Raw genomic sequence first — 17884 nt, forward strand, 5'->3', positions numbered from 1 at the left:
TGATTAGATTCATCTTGCTCTCTTATCAAGCTTCCTTTCTTTTCACCGATCCTTCAAAACATTCAAATGCAATCTTATCACATCATGTATTAAGAATCAATGAATAAGAACTTAATGGAGTTAGATAGTGGATTCTTACCTAAAGCGTAGTCATACTTTTGACTCTCCCATCTCTTAGATCTCTTAGGTAAGTAGGGCAACTTCGTCTCCAATTCCCCTTCTCTTGGCAATAAAAGCAAATTGACTCCTTTGGAACAACACATGGAACTACTTCAGACATCGCCTTTCTCTTATGATCAAACTTTTTGATCATTGCATGTCTTTCATTGCCATTGTCTATATCCATAGAGGTCTTGAAAGCAGATTCACCAATCAACTTTGCTTTTCTATTGCGCCAAACCATTGTTGATTCAGCAACAATAAGCATGTAGGTGAGATCTATAAGTGTCACGTCGTGGTTCATCATATAGTACTCTCTTACGAACTCACTATACGAGTTAGGAAGTGACTGAAGAACCCAATCAACAGCCATTTCTTCACCGACAACGGATCCCATCATTCTTAACCTATCAATGTGTGACTTCATCCCTAAGACGTGTGCACACACCAACTTGCCCTCTTTATGTTTACTTGCCAAAAGGGCTTGAGTGATATTGAACTTTTCAATTTTACAATCTTGTGGGTTAGGGAGAATAGTTGGAGGAGGAGGAGGAAGTGAAGCATGATTTCTTGTTCCTCGATCGAATCGTGGAATATCATCTTCATGTGGAATGCTTGTTCCACGGGATTGGGAAGACCATAGTTGTCGAACTTTGACATCGGGAGAAAAACGAATTCAAGTTAGTTGATTGATTGAGTCCTTGGTAAATCACCCAAATGAAATTCCAAGGCTAGGACCCAACACAATATCCTACAACTCGGGAGAGAGATGCCGTAACCCAAATCGCAGAACATTTGAAGGTAAGTGAATGACGATTCACTAATTTCCACCATGAAAAACGAAAAAGAAATTTAAGTTTTAAATCTATGAAAACTCCTAGATCCTTTGAGATTCATTGAACATTTCAATGGCATGTTTAAATCTCGATATGCCGCTCTTGTTTGTGACTGGGATGCCGAGGATCACAAAGCGGGTGTGAATAACCATGCAAACTACATTGTAACGACCCAAAAATACGACCCAAAAAAAATTTCTTTTAAAGCATTACTAGAATCATACTTATAAAAAAAACTGTATCATAAGTCATAACATAAATTCTCGAGTATTAATTCAAAACATAATATCATTATCAGAGTCAAACATTCCCAGGCTAACTGACTATGGTGTGTGCACTGCAATCTTCCCGAGCTCCTCTTTTGAAAACTGAGTACCTGAAACCAAAACTGAAACTGTAAGCAAGAAGCTTAGTGAGCTCCCCCAAACCACCACATACCATACAATAACATATAAACACATATTGGGCCTTGCCCACTGCATCGGAACGAAGCCCGGAAACTGCATCGGACCGAAGTCCGGAACTGACTGGGACCTTGTCCCCTGCATCGGACCGAAGTCCGGAAATTGCATCGGACCGAAGTCCGGAATTGACTGGGACCTTGTCCCCTGCATCGGACCAAAGTCCGGAACTAACTGCATCGGACCAAAGTCCGGAACTGACTGGGACCTTGTCCCCTGCATCGGACCAAAGTCCGGGACTAACTGCATCGGACCGAAGTCCAGAACTGACTGAATCATAGCATAGCATAACATATCAACTCGCATGAACACATATACTGCATACTACATCGGGCCGTAGCCCGGAACACATAACACATAACACATAGCACATAAATCCTGTCTGAGCCACGAAGGCATCAAACGTACTAACTACTGCATCGGACCGAAGTCCGGAAACTTCTGCTAACTGAACGGGCCGGCATTGTGGTCTTAGACCCGTCCCTACTGGAAGGAAACTCACCTCACACTGCGGAAGTCCCGCAGACACAATCCCACACTGCTGAAGTCCCGCAGACTCCACCCCAGCTGCTGGCTGACAGATTCCCGAACTGTCAACACCAAATAACACCCAATTAATAATTGGGTTCTAACACATAACTAAAAATACATGCTTTGGATAATTACTACATTACCCCTAGCTTGGCTTTCCCAAGCCCAAGGCCCAATCCATAGGCCCAAAGTAAACTAGGGATCAAAGTCCATCATATGGCCCAATTGACCAGTCCAGTCCAACATGTATCATTCTAAGGCCCAATATCATACAACCATCTAGGCCCCAACTATGGCCCATCTATGGCCTAATTTTCCAAATTGGGCCCAATCCTTCATATGGGCCTTACCCTAACGCCCAACTAATTACTCTAGTCCATTTGATTATTCTCGGATGGCCCAATACAAAGCCCAAGTGAAATTAGGGTTTCACATCAAATCATAACTAAGGTTAAGTGTTTCTTACTTAACCCACTAAGGACTTAACACACTAGGAACTTAATCAATTAAGGACTTAATCCATTAAGTCCATTATTACTTAGATTAATTTCTGCCAAAGTTTATTATTTAATATTCCAAGTTATTACATAATTCTCGTGTGTCTCGATTAATTCCCCAAAATTAGGGTTTTGATGGCATTAAGGTTTCCAACCCAAATACTAGCCCATTTATTAATTTGTTGGCCTTTTATGTCAATTAGGGCTTTATGGGCCTATTAATCCCACTAAAATATTATTAAGCCCATTAGGGTTTTATTGGGTCCAATAGAGTCCATTAAGCTTCATTAGGCCCATTAGAGCTCCTTTGAGCCCATTAGGGTTTCACTAAGCCCAAACGAATCAATCACAAGAGGCAAAGCGCACCGCCACCCGACACGACGGTCGGTGGCGGCAGGAGGCGGCAGCCACCACCTCACGGTGGTGGTTATGGTTTCTTTCTCATTATTCCATTTTCTTTTACAATTTACAAGGAACTCACTAAAAACACACACACACACTATACTAAATGAACACACACCCGTAACACCCCTTGTGGTGGTCGGTGGTGGTACACGGTGGCAGCCACCAGCTCACAGTGGTGGTGGTGCCTTGAACCTAGATGTAACAGCCCGGAATTTCAGGTATTGCTTTAAACTATTTTTGGGGCATAATTAGGAGGGGACTCGGCGAGTTGGTGCCTGACTCGCCGAGTAGGACCACGGTCTTGGACACAGAGTCGCGACTGGACTCGACGAGTCCATTAGGGACTCGGCGAGTCGACGCTGTTTGGCTGAAACCCTAGCCGTTTTAATTCTGGATCGTATATAATGTCTTGGGGGCCGTCATGTCTAGTCTTTTGGCCGATTGAAGATAACTTAGGAGTCTGTGGGCATCTGGAGCAAGGGGGAGGGCTAGTGGAAGCTTGAAGAGGTTGTTAGACAAGGAGAGGCAAGGTGGTGATCAAAGGAGGTTCAAGGGGTCGAGCTCTGAAGGTTGGGGACACAGGGAACACGTTTTCCAGGTAATCCTCGGATCAATTTTGTAGTTTTGATGTTGTATACGAATCTAGGGTTTAGTAAACCCATTTAAGGATTTGATAGATTATAGTGTTGTTACAAGTGTTTAAACCCCTGTAATAGTATATGTGAAGGTCCAGGAAGCCCCATATCTATATATTATGGAATCATGCGAAGTACAGGAGGCAGTTGATTGATTGCATGGCGAGGACTCGCCGAGTCCAATGATCAGACTCGGCGAGTAGCTTGAAGATTCACTAGGACTCGCCGAGTTGTTCTTCAGACTCGGCGAGTAGCTTGAAGACCTACTGGAACTCGTCGAGTCGTTCTTTAGACTCGGCGAGTGGAGTCGGGGTGTCTAGACTCGCCGAGTTGCCTTTGCACTCGACGAGTCCGGTCAAGTTGACCGTTGACCTGTATGTAATTTAGTAGGGTCAGTTGTCTTGTTTGATAAGATCATTAATAAAGGTATGTGGTATTATAGGGAGCCTGCAGATTAGCGGATCGAGTGCGAGTAGCTCGAAGGGTTTATAGCTTGCATATTACGAGGTGAGTCTTCTCACTATACTTCACCCGGAAGGGTTTGACTGCGTGACCGGAAGGTCGTATGTGTTATATTTATGCTATGTCTAGAGAGGTAGATGCTTTATATGTGATGTATGCTTATACGGGCCGGAAGGCGAGACTTTATGTGATAGAAAGAACGGTATGATGTATGACTTATGTGTTATGTGTGATATGTTATATGTGTTATGTTTTATACTATTATGGGCCGGAAGGCAAAATACTATGGGCCGGAAGGCAATTTAATACGGGCCGGAAGGCGATATGTTATGGGCCAGAAGGCGATTATATTACGGGCCGGAAGGCAATGTTATGTGGACCGAAAGGTCCGGGCCGGAAGGCGTATGTGGGTAAGTCGTATACTGGGGAACTCACTAAGCATTTATGCTTACCAGTTGTGTTTATGTTTTTCAGGTACTAGTGATGACCGTGGGAAGGCGCCGGCGTGACACGTACACACTGCCATTGTTGAAGATCTTGGGGATTCGTTATTTATATTTTTGCATTAAACTTGGAATAAATTCTTTTGTCGAATAATGATATTTTATTTTAAATGAAAATTTTATTTGAAAATTTGAGCTGTTACAATTGGTATCAGAGCCTTGGTTTGAGGGATTCGGGTGTACTTTCGGGTGCAACTGAACTCAGACCGGGGATTTGAGGAAAAACCTTTTTAAATAATAAGGACACAACATTTCATAAATGGTAAGGCGGTAAAACAAGAATGGAGCAGTGTGTACGATCAGCCAGCGCCCGAACGGTAAAGATCCCCAGAATACCTTACAATGTTATATTATGCACTGAATTATGAATTGTTATGCAGGCTAGAAGACTAGGTATACATGATAGGACTAGAATGGCCTGTTTTGTGATGCCTTGTCTAGGGAGATTGCTTATATGAGATATTTGGTAGCGTGCAAGTAGATAGTGCATACTAGAGGTAGAGTACTCATTATTCGGGATTTGGGGAGGAAGATTTAGGACGAATACTGATACGGTGTGGTCGGTAGTATTGGGCCCGTACTACCGAAGACACCGGATCAGTGGAAGACCCAAGTAAGAATCCCTGGAAATCGGAGACTGAGTAGGGCGCGTATCGAGTACAATTGTACTTGGTGGAGTCTCTGATGATTTTATGTTGTATTTCAGAGACATCATGGTCATCACACGCAATGGGGCGAGTTCGAGCAGTGCGAGTGACGAGGAGATTCGTCAGATTATTCAGGAAGAGGTAGTTGCGGCGGTTCGGGCTGAGATCCCGGAGATGTTTGGGTCTATTAAGACCACTCTGATGGAGGAGTTTGAGGAGCGGTACGCCGCACTTACTGAAGCTGCAGTCGCTGCCGCTACCGCAGCTGTGGCTGCTGCTAGGCCGCAAGGGGGTGATTCATTGCTATTCAGGGAATTCAGCAACACGAAACCCCCTGAATTTGATGGGACGCAGGATCCGATTGCGGCTATGAGGTGGATCGCCGACATTGAGGGGTGCTTCTATACTTGCTCATGCCCGGAGCACTTGAGGGTACGGTTCGCCTTGAACCAGCTCCGTCTGGGAGCGAAGGATTGGTGGAAGTTCGTGACGGCGAACTTCACTCAGGCAGAGATTTCAGCGGTGACATGGGAGAGGTTTACGGAGATGTTCAGGGACGAGTACGTTCCCCCGGTGGAGAGGGAGCGATTGATTCAGGAGTTCTTGACCCTTAAGCAGGGTACTGATTCCGTGGCAGTGATCACGCGGAAGTTTCATGAGAGGGCAATGTTCTGCCCTGAGCTGGTATCTACAGAGCAGTCGCGGATGAGCCGGTATTTGGGCGTTTTGAAGAGGGAGATCCGGGAGTTTGTGTCAAACTCCACCTATCGTACTTTCACTGAGCTTCAGGCGAACGCCAGGAAGCGCGAGATCGAGTTGGAGACTCAGGCGAGGGAGGAGGCTAAGTCTCGGCAGGTGGATCGGCGGCCGGCTCAGTCTCAGCCGGCAGCCAAGCGGACTAAGTTCGCTGATTCGAGGATGGGAGGTCCGAAGGGTCGCACTTGCGTGAAGTGCGGCAGGAGTCACGAGGGGGTGTGTCGAGCTGGTGGTTGCTACAAGTGTGGAAAGGAGGGACATATTGCCAGGGATTGCCCTAAGGGGTTTATGGTTTGCTTTCACTGCAACTAGACAGGCCATCGGAAGGCCGAGTGTCCGCAGCTTCGTCAGGGAGCTACACCTACTACCAGGATTACTGAGACCCGACCGGCGAAGGTCGAGGCCCCAAGGGCTCGCGGGAGAGCCTTTCAGCTGACTGCGGAGGAGGTCCGCGCTGCGCCCGATGTTGTGGCAGGTACTTTCCTTGTGAACTCTATGCCTGCTCTAGTGTTATTTGATTCGGGTGCGAGTAGATCGTTTGTATCGTTAGCTTTTATTCAGCACATCGGCATTAGTCGTGAACCGTTAAGTCGGCCTTTGAGCGTTTCTATTGCGGCTGAGAGGGTGATTTGTGCTACGGAGGTTCTTCGGGGATGTGTGCTAGAGGTCTTCGGGGTCGCGTTTCCGATTGACCTAATTCCTATTGCGATGGGGGATGTCTGTGTCATCGTAGGCATGGACTGGTTGAGCCGATTCAGCGCTGTCATCGACTGCGAGCGTCAGCTGGTGACTATACGAGACCCTAGTGGGGGAGTTCTTACGGTATACGGCGAGGGTACCCGTTCGGGATCAGCTTTTTGTTCGGCCGCTAGGGCGAGGCAATGCCTACAGCGGGGATGTAACGGTTTTGTGGCGTATGTGATGGATACGCGGGAGATTTCTGAGAGACCGAAGACGGTGAAGGAGGTTCCAGTGGTGCGCGCGTTTCCAGATGTTTTTCCCGAGGATTTGCTGGGAGTACCTCCTGCGAGGCAAGTGGAGTTTGGTATCGATCTAGTTCTAGGGGCTGCGCCTATTGCGAAGGTGCCTTATCGTCTTGCACCTCCAGAGATGCAAGAGTTGTCCTCGCAACTTCAGGAGTTGTTGGGAAAGGGATTTATTCGGCCGAGTAGCTCGCCGTGGGGAGCACCGATTCTGTTCGTCAAGAAGAAGGATGGTTCACACCGGATGTGTATCGATTACCGGGAGCTGAACAAGGTGACGGTCAAGAACCGCTATCCGTTACTGAGGATCGATGATCTATTCGATCAGTTGCAAGAGGCATCTTGGTTTTCCAAGATTGATTTGAGATCAGGGTACCATCAGGTAAGAGTGCGGGATGAGGACGTCCAGAAGATAGCATTTAGGACGCGGTATGGGCATTACGAGTTCGTGGTGATGCCTTTTGGGCTCACCAATGCCCCAGCAGTGTTCATGGACCTCATGAACAGGGTATGCAGGCCGATGCTGGATCGGTCTGTGATTGTATTTATCGACGACATTCTGGTGTATTCGCGGTCTAGAGAGCAGCATGAGGGACATTTGAGGGAGGTCCTTGAGGTACTGAGGTCGGAGAAGCTATATGCAAAATTCTCCAAATGTGACTTCTGGTTACGGGAGGTCCAATTTCTGGGGCACGTTGTAAATCAGGCAGGGATATTGGTCGATCCGGCCAAGGTGGAAGCGGTGATGAGTTGGGAGGCACCGAAGTCACCTTCTGAGATCAGGAGTTTCCTTGGGTTGGCGGGGTACTATCGGAGGTTCATTAGGGACTTCTCCAAGATCGCGATGCTGCTCACCAGATTGACCCGGAAAGGTGTTACATTTTCATGGGGACCCGAGCAGCAGACTTCCTTCGAGACACTTCGTCAGAGACTGTGCGAAGCCCCAGTATTAGCTCTCCCGGAAGGGATGGAGGACTTTGTCGTATATTGCGACGCATCGATTTCAGGACTGGGTGCAGTGTTGATGCAGAGGGGCCATGTGCTAGCCTATGCATCGAGGCAGCTGAAGCCTCACGAAGCGAGGTATCCCACGCATGACTTAGAGTTGGGGGCAGTAGTGTTCGCCCTCAAAATTTGGCATCACTACCTGTACGGGGTTCGTTGTACCATATACACGGACCATAAGAGTTTGAAGTATTTGATGGATCAACCCAACCTAAATATGCGTCAGAGGAGATGGTTAGACGTGGTTAAGGATTATGACTGTGAGATCCTATACCACCCAGGCAAGGCTAATGTGGTAGCCGATGCATTGAGTCGTAGGGCGGAGAGCACTCCATTGCGGGAAGTATGTTTGAGATTGACGGTGATGACTCCGGTATTAGATGCTATTCGCGGGGCACAGGCCGAGGTTGTGAAATCTGGGATGCAGAAACAGGAGCGGGTCGTCGGGTTGATTTCAGAGTTCGTTATGGATGGACGGAGACTTCTGACGTTTCAGGGTCGGATCTGGGTACCATTCGTGGGCGGTACGCGTGTTACTTTGATGGAGGAGGCACACAGATCGAAATTCTCGATCCATCCCGGTGCTACGAAAATGTATTTGGATTTGAGAAAGGAGTATTGGTGGCCTTGCATGAAGAGAGACGTCGCCTGGTTCGTTGAGAGGTGTTTGACCTGCCGTAGGGTTAAGGCCGAGCACCAGAGACCGCACGGTAAATTGCAACCCTTAGAGATTCCTGAGTGGAAGTGGGAACAGATCACGATGGATTTCATCACCAAATTGCCGAGAACTGCCAGGGGAGTCGATGCGATTTGGGTGATTGTGGATAGGCTAACAAAGAGTGCACACTTCCTTGCCATTAGCGAAAGTTCATCAGCAGAGAAGTTGGCAGAGTTATACGTGAGAGAGATAGTATCTCGGCATGGAGTGCCGACCTCGATTGTTTCGGACCGCGATGTACGTTTCACTTCCAGGTTCTGGAAGAAATTCCATGAGGAGTTGGGTACTAAACTGCATTTTAGTACCGCATACCATCCCCAGACCGACGGTCAGAGCGAGCGGACGATTCAGACATTGGAAGACATGCTTAGAGCGTGTGTGTTAGACTTCGGGGGTAGCTGGGATGCGCATCTGCCGTTGGCTGAGTTTTCCTACAACAACAGCCATCATTCGAGCATTGGTATGCCACCTTTTGAGTTGTTGTATGGTAGGAGGTGTCGGACTCCCATTTGCTGGGGAGAAGTGGGACAGAGAGTGATGGGCAGTACAGAGATCGTACTTCAGACGACCGAACAGATTCAACAGGTGAGGCAAAGGTTATTGACCGCCCAGAGCCGACAGAAGAGTTACGCGGATAGACGCCGGTCCGAGCTCGAATTCCAGGTTGGCGACTTCGTTCTCCTAAAGGTCTCTCCTTGGAAAGGAGTGATTCGGTTCAGAAAGAGGGGCAAATTGGGGCCCCGGTTCATAGGTCCATTTCGTGTAGTTGCAAGGGTAGGTAAAGTAGCTTATCGGTTGGAGTTGCCAGCAGAGCTGAATCAGATTCACAACACCTTTCACGTATCACAGTTGAGGAAGTGTATAGCCGATGAATCAGCAGTGGTTCCGTTAGAAGATATTCAGGTGGATGCGAGCCTGAATTACGCCGAGAGACCAGTAGCTATCAGGGATCGGAAGATCAAGGTTCTACGGAACAAGGAGATACCTCTGGTGTTGGTTCAGTGGCAACATCGGAAGGGATCGGAGATGACTTGGGAGCCGGAGAGTGAAATGCGGGAGCAACATCCGGAGTTATTCGCAGAATGAGACTTCGAGGGCGAAGTCTAGTTCTAGTGGGGGAGAGTTGTAACAGCCCGGAATTTCAGGTATTGCTTTAAACTATTTTTGGGGCATAATTAGGAGGGGACTCGGCGAGTTGGTGCCTGACTCGCCGAGTAGGACCACGGTCTTGGACACAGAGTCGCGACTGGACTCGACGAGTCCATTAGGGACTCGGCGAGTCGACGCTGTTCGGCTGAAACCCTAGCCGTTTTAATTCTGGATCGTATATAATGTCTTGGGGGCCGTCATGTCTAGTCTTTTGGCCGATTGAAGATAACTTAGGAGTCTGTGGGCATCTGGAGCAAGGGGGAGGGCTAGTGGAAGCTTGAAGAGGTTGTTAGACAAGGAGAGGCAAGGTGGTGATCAAAGGAGGTTCAAGGGGTCGAGCTCTGAAGGTTGGGGACACAGGGAACACGTTTTCCAGGTAATCCTCGGATCACTTTTGTAGTTTTGACGTTGTATACGAATCTAGGGTTTAGTAAACCCATTTAAGGATTTGATAGATTATAGTGTTGTTACAAGTGTTTAAACCCCTGTAATAGTATATGTGAAGGTCCAGGAAGCCCCATATCTATATATTATGGAATCATGCGAAGTACAGGAGGCAGTTGATTGATTGCATGGCGAGGACTCGCCGAGTCCAATGATCAGACTCGGCGAGTAGCTTGAAGATTCACTAGGACTCGCCGAGTTGTTCTTCAGACTCGGCGAGTAGCTTGAAGACCTACTGGAACTCGTCGAGTCGTTCTTTAGACTCGGCGAGTGGAGTCGGGGTGTCTAGACTCGCCGAGTTGCCTTTGCACTCGACGAGTCCGGTCAAGTTGACCGTTGACCTGTATGTAATTTAGTAGGGCCAGTTGTCTTGTTTGATAAGATCATTAATAAAGGTATGTGGTATTATAGGGAGCCTGCAGATTAGCGGATCGAGTGCGAGTAGCTCGAAGGGTTTATAGCTTGCATATTACGAGGTGAGTCTTCTCACTATACTTCACCCGGAAGGGTTTGACTGCGTGACCGGAAGGTCGTATGTGTTATATTTATGCTATGTCTAGAGAGGTAGATGCTTTATATGTGATGTATGCTTATACGGGCCGGAAGGCGAGACTTTATGTGATAGAAAGAACGGTATTATGTATGACTTATGTGTTATGTGTGATATGTTATATGTGTTATGTTTTATACTATTATGGGCCGGAAGGCAAAATACTATGGGCCAGAAGGCAATTTAATACGGGCCGGAAGGCGATATGTTATGGGCCGAAAGGCGATTATATTACGGGCCGGAAGGCAATGTTATGTGGACCGAAAGGTCCGGGCCGGAAGGCGTATGTGGGTAAGTCGTATACTGGGGAACTCACTAAGCATTTATGCTTACCAGTTGTGTTTATGTTTTTCAGGTACTAGTGATGACCGTGGGAAGGCGCCGGCGTGACACGTACACACTGCCATTGTTGAAGATCTTGGGGATTCGTTATTTATATTTTTGCATTAAACTTGGAATAAATTCTTTTGTCGAATAATGATATTTTATTTTAAATGAAAAATTTATTTGAAAATTTGAGCTGTTACACTAGAATTCCGGCCAAACACACACTAAGGAAATAAACACACACACGAAATTAACCAATACATTAGCATACACAACCGCTATGTCGGTCCTTGAGGTGGCAGCCACCATGGCCGACTGCCATGGTGGTTCTTCACAGCAACCATTCGACATAACCTACACACAAACACGATGGAACGGTGATTCACACGCCATGATAGCATACGAACCACACACACCCATATCTCCTGCTTGAAAAAGAATCCAACCACCCACCTGGTGGCTAAATGCGACGACACCGATTTGAGAAGGCGGCACCAGCGATGGCTAACGGCGGCGAATGAAGGTGGCGAAGGGCACTGACTTCGTCTTCTTCACAGAAGCATTGCAGCGGTGGAGACGATCACATTCAAGCTCGACAATGCAAACGACGGTTGATGGCGTCGGTTCCAGCTTCATCGACGACTGCGCACGGCACCAGCAATGAGTACAGCGGCAAAGGAGCGGCAATCAGAGAAGATATGGGAGGAAGAGAATGATGAAGGAGGGCGACGACATCTTTGAAGAAGGAACAACGCAACAACAGCCTCGGTACCGGCCTTCACGCCCGCAATCGGAGTCGCAAGGATCGCCGGTGGTTCACCAAGGTCTCATGGAAACGACGATTGGGACGAGGGGTGAAAAGGTGAGGGTGGCGGCTGGAAGATGGGAGTCATAAGGTGGGGTGACGGCTGCACATGATCTCTAGGGTTTCTGAGTATAATCGGGTTTATATACCCGGTTCCTTACAAACTTACTCCCATGTTTACACATACAGTCCCTCCTTTTCTAGTTTCTTTTAAAATAAATCCCAAATAATTACCATGGAGTCCCTAACTCCAAAAATTCTTTATAATAATTCGGAAATCATATTTTTAACCCCCTAAACTTTCAATTATTTATCTTAGGCTTATGATTCGTTCATTAATTTATTTATTTATCAAATAAATAAATAGGGTTTTACAACTCTCCCCCACTTAAATTAGATTTCGTCCTCGAAATCATTCCTTACCGATCCTTACATACCAAGCCACTCTAGTAACATAGTCATCATCCTGGGCACGCCCTAGCCTTCCCAGGGTAGCCGTGACCAATCTTCACAAAGCCCTACAATCTGCAGGTGAACGAATTCCTCACAACCAGATCTCGTCTACTCCGTCTAAAAATTGTTGTCTTGAGATGATCTAAATCCCTAACAGACCACTCATGTTAAATCATTATCATTGAATCTAGTCGTTCGTCCATCAACATGCTACTCAACTAATGATAGCTTTAGGTTCTCACTATGAAACAGGTTCACAGACCTAATTATCTATGTATATAACTTGTACCTGGCCAAGCCCCAGATACTCCTCTTGTGAGTGACTTGTCACTCCACAATACTCCAGCTATTTCGTGAGTACGTGCAACCTGAAACAAAAATACTAATATTGCCCAAGCACTAAAACTGCCCAAACACTGAACTACCTGAAGCAGTATATGCTGCTACATAACTTCTTACCAAAGGCTACCGAGGCCTCCTGGGTCTCAATTCGCTTGCCAATCCTCTGAAATACCGGGTTTGCACCCGGCTGCAGAGCCAAAGGACTCACTACTTAGTCACCTCACACGACTTCTGAACGAAATCCTTCTCTGGAACTAGTTGCCACTAGTTATCATGACACTGTGCTCTACTACCTTCTGATATAACCCATCGGGTCCATGCGTCGAATCCTATCATCATTAAATCCAAGACTAAAAGTGATTGCTACCTGACCAATGGTAGCCTTACCTCACACGTCCCGAAGCATTCCATTGCTTCTCTGATCTCATAACTGTAGTGACGTCCCTACAGTCTCATTACTGGCTTAACCAGATCTAATCCATTTGGGTAAATCTGAAATCCAATCAGTTGGTTTCCATATTCTCACTGCAACACCCGAACGGGTGGGAATTACTACGTTCCCGCGTTCAACAACGTGCTCATGCTGCTACCAGTCTGATAAAAGGCTGCGACTACGCTCGCGGACTTACAACTCTCTAGTACTATTTGGCTACTAGTGAATGCTACAGCTACCCCCGCAGACTTACAACACCACTTACTACTATCTGACTGCTAGTGAATGCTACGGCTACCCCCGCAGACTTACAACACCACTTACTACTATCTAACTGCTAGTGAATGCTACGGCTACCCCCGCAGACTTACAACACTCTACTACTCTCTGACTACTAGTGAATGCTACGGCTACCCCCGCAGACTTACAACACTCTACTACTATCTGACCCGAGGACATCCTGACTATCCCTAGTCCCGCTAGTGATCCCTCATCCCGATTCCTCAAACCAGCCCTCAGTCTTTGAATTCTGCATCATCCCCGACATCTTATATCCTTGATATACTTAGCTCTTCGTCGAGGAATTCTCCGGCTTGGTTCCCAAACCAACCGTCTACTGATCCGGATACAAGAAGCTACTGTTGGGAAGTTTCCAACCTCCCAACTCCTGAATCCACATAATCCTGCATGCTGGCTCTGCCACTGGCTACTAATACGAAAACATCTCCTGCTAACCGTTTTCTCCGGATCCTCATTCCGACTCACTTGAGCCTTTACAGGTGGTCCTCAAATCCTGGATTCCCAACCAGCTTCTAACCATCTCCATTACATGAACCCACTACTGGGAAAAGTTCTCGAACTCCCAATTCTGAACTTCTCAATCCATCCATCACTGTGCTACTACCACTTCTTCTCAGAGGTCGCGCACTCATTCTGAGTGACTCTTATCCATGTATACCCGGAGGGTTCTCCCCCACTTCGATCTTGCTTACCCCTTGCTGCTTCACATTCAAAAGAGATCCCGACCTTTACTACCATTCCAAAACTTCTACTGGGGAACCCAAGCCTGCCAGGTAGGAATTTGACCATTCCATCCAAACCACTATCCCCTCCGAACTAGCGAAACGAACCAGATCTCTCCCTACCATGCTACAGTTACTGCATTCTCCGAAACTTCTCCATATGAGCACATCCCCTAACTACCAACCAATTATCCGAGGTATGAAAATGGCATATGACATAATCACAAGCAAGCCACTCCATAACGCAACACTTATACCACAATTGATGCAGAAACCATAACAATATAATCATAACATAAGCTGACAAAAACAAAGTTACATACCTCCATTACTCAGTGCTGTTCGAATCCCTGCTGAAATCTACCGGAGAAACTCGGCTCCGAGCCGTAGGCACCCTTGCCCGGCCTTGACAACCACTGACGGTACTTGAAGTTCCAAGGGTAGGAGCTGGCGCCTGCCCTGCTGAATACAAACTTGGACAGTGGGCCTTCTTGTGGCCCCTCTGACTGCAATGGAAACACAACGGATCAAGTCCCTGGGCGATGGTAACAACACAGTCTCTGCTAAAATGACCAATCTGGCCGCACTTGAAACACCCAGCATCGCCACCACTTCTACGCCTACACACACCCATGTGCGTCCTTCCGCACTTCCCGCATCGACTGCGGCTCTGATAGTTCCTCATCCTCAAATCTGAACTCTTGGACCTCTTACTCGAACCTGTGGCAACCTGAGTCTCATCCATTTTCTTCTTCCCTTCCGACTCTCGCTCCTGCGTTACCCCAACGACAACGTCTGCTGACTGAACAACAAATGTCTGATCCTAAAGCCTTGCTATCAATCTATCAGTGATCCTCACGACCATGTCTGGCAGACCCTCGCGAATGGCTCGCGAAACTTCCTCAACCATCCAATCATGCAATGGTTTCTCTTGGAGACAGAATACCCCACACACCCCTGCCCCCTGATAGCAGAAACTAGAAATGGGACCTCTCTCCCTGATGGATCCCTGAACTCCATAAGATTCGGGACCTAGACGAGCCCCAATCTGTCCTAAAACTAACCCGGCCCTAAAGGCCTCAAGATGACTGTCCATGAGCTCCACAATAGCCTCTCTAACTGAACTGAAAATCATTGGAGTCTGATCGATGATGTTGCGCATAATCTTTGCGGAAATGAAATCCCTCATCCGATCATCAAGCTGTCCGGCTCTAAAGCCTGAGCCAGACCCCTCCCCTGCACCTGAACTGCCAACTGATATCTCACGCAACGTCACCATGCTGAAAATATAACAATCCCTGACCAATTACATACTACTGCTGAGGGATCTCTCACATACTCTACTAGTTCCTTGGTTTCGCCTCGGCCCCTCTTGAATCGAGTACGGATCCTCTGCTTTCAGTAGTATGGGCCCCTACTACCTTCCACATCTATCCGTACTTTCCTCAAGAGTTACCTCAACTCCACCAAGTCCCCTTTACTCTTCTACTGATCTCTGCTACTCTCATCCTAGGCTTGCCCTAGGGAACCTCTGACTCTACCCAAACAGTCCTCAGCTGCTGAAGGCCCCCTTGTAATGCCAATTAGCCACCACCTGAATACCATCACATGTGATGAGGCTCGGATAATCCTTCGAGTAAAAGTCTTGTCCCTACAACGGTTGGACTCAGACAAGAGTTGCGCAGTAGGGCCAAATCTAGCACTCTTAGATTATCCAACCCTAATCACATGTGATGTGACGTATTCACCTAATGGCTAACTCCCATCACTCAGAGTCCCACAAAGCACAAAGCAAGCAGCATTCGGATAAAGGAAACATACTTAGGCAAAACAATTCTCATAACAAGAAACTGCACTAGCATACAATGCTAAGCTCATGCTATCAGGCATAACCTGCACAGGCTATCCTACTACTGTCTACTCAATACTAGCATGCAATTCTTATCAGCTGAAACACATAAAACAGGCACATAAGGCATCATCCTAGATCCTTAGTCTTATTCTAGCATGCTGTTCTACTGAAGCTGAAATTGAAACTGAAACTGATAATGATGATCATAACATAACTTGTATGGGTAAATTGGGAGTACTTACTTGAGCTCGGCTGATTGCATGCACCACACCCTTTTCTCGTTTTCAAAAATCTTTTCTTTCTATGTTCTTTTTCCAAAACCCTTTTTCAAAAATGTTTTTCTTTTGAAAATCCTTTATCGTGTCCTTAGTTTGAGTTCAAATACACTCGAATGCATATCTGAATCCCTGAAACCAAGGCTCTGATACCAACTTGTAACGACCCAAAAATACGACCCAAAAAAAAATTCTTTTAAAGCATTACTAGAATCATACTTATAAAAAAAACTGTATCATAAGTCATAACATAAATTCTCGAGTATTAATTCAAAACATAATATCATTATCAGAGTCAAACATTCCCAGGCTAACTGACTATGGTGTGTGCACTGCAATCTTCCCGAGCTCCTCTTTTGAAAACTGAGTACTTGAAACCAAAACTGAAACTGTAAGCACGAAGCTTAGTGAGCTCCCCCAAACCACCACATACCATACAATAACATATAAACACATATTGGGCCTTGCCCACTGCATCGGAACGAAGCCCGGAAACTGCATCGGACCGAAGTCCGGAACTGACTGGGACCTTGTCCCCTGCATCGGACCGAAGTCCGGAAATTGCATCGGACCGAAGTCCGGAACTGACTGGGACCTTGTCCCCTGCATCGGATCGAAGTCCGGAACTAACTGCATCGGACCAAAGTCTGGAACTGACTGGGACCTTATCCCCTGCATCGGACCAAAGTCCGGGACTAACTGCATCGGACCGAAGTCTGGAACTGACTGAATCATAGCATAGCATAACATATCAACTAGCATGAACACATATACTGCATACTACATCGGGCCGTAGCCCGGAACACATAACACATAACACATAACACATAGCACATAAATCCTGTCTGAGCCACGAAGGCATCAAACATACTAACTACTGCATCGGACCGAAGTCCGGAAACTTCTGCTAACTGAACGGGCCGGCATTGTGGTCTTAGACCCGTCCCTACTGGAAGGAAACTCACCTCACACTGCGGAAGTCCCGCAGACACAATCCCACACTGCTGAAGTCCCGCAGACTCCACCCCAGCTGCTGGCTGACAGATTCCCGAACTGTCAACACCAAATAACACCCAATTAATAATTGGGTTCTAACACATAACTAAAAATACATGCTTTGGATAATTACTACATTACCCCTAGCTTGGCTTTCCCAAGCCCAAGGCCCAATCCATAGGCCCAAAGTAAACTAGGGATCAAAGTCCATCATATGGCCCAATTGACCAGTCCAGTCCAACATGTATCATTCTAGGGCCCAATATCATACAACCATCTAGGCCCCAACTATGGCCCATCTATGGCCCAATTTTCCAAATTGGGCCCAATCCTTCATATGGGCCTTACCCTAACGCCCAACTAATTACTCTAGTCCATTTGATTATTCTCGGATGGCCCAATACAAAGCCCAAGTGAAATTAGGGTTTCACATCAAATCATAACTAAGGTTAAGTGTTTCTTACTTAACCCACTAAGGACTTAACACACTAGGAACTTAATCAATTAAGGACTTAATCCATTAAGTCCATTATTACTTAGATTAATTTCTGCCAAAGTTTATTATTTAATATTCCAAGTTATTACATAATTCTCGTGTGTCTCGATTAATTCCCCAAAATTAGGGTTTTGATGGCATT

This window comes from Lactuca saligna, chromosome 7 (assembly GCF_052625555.1).
Source record: "Lactuca saligna cultivar CGN05327 chromosome 7, ASM5262555v1, whole genome shotgun sequence".
NCBI classification, from domain to species: domain Eukaryota; kingdom Viridiplantae; phylum Streptophyta; class Magnoliopsida; order Asterales; family Asteraceae; genus Lactuca; species Lactuca saligna.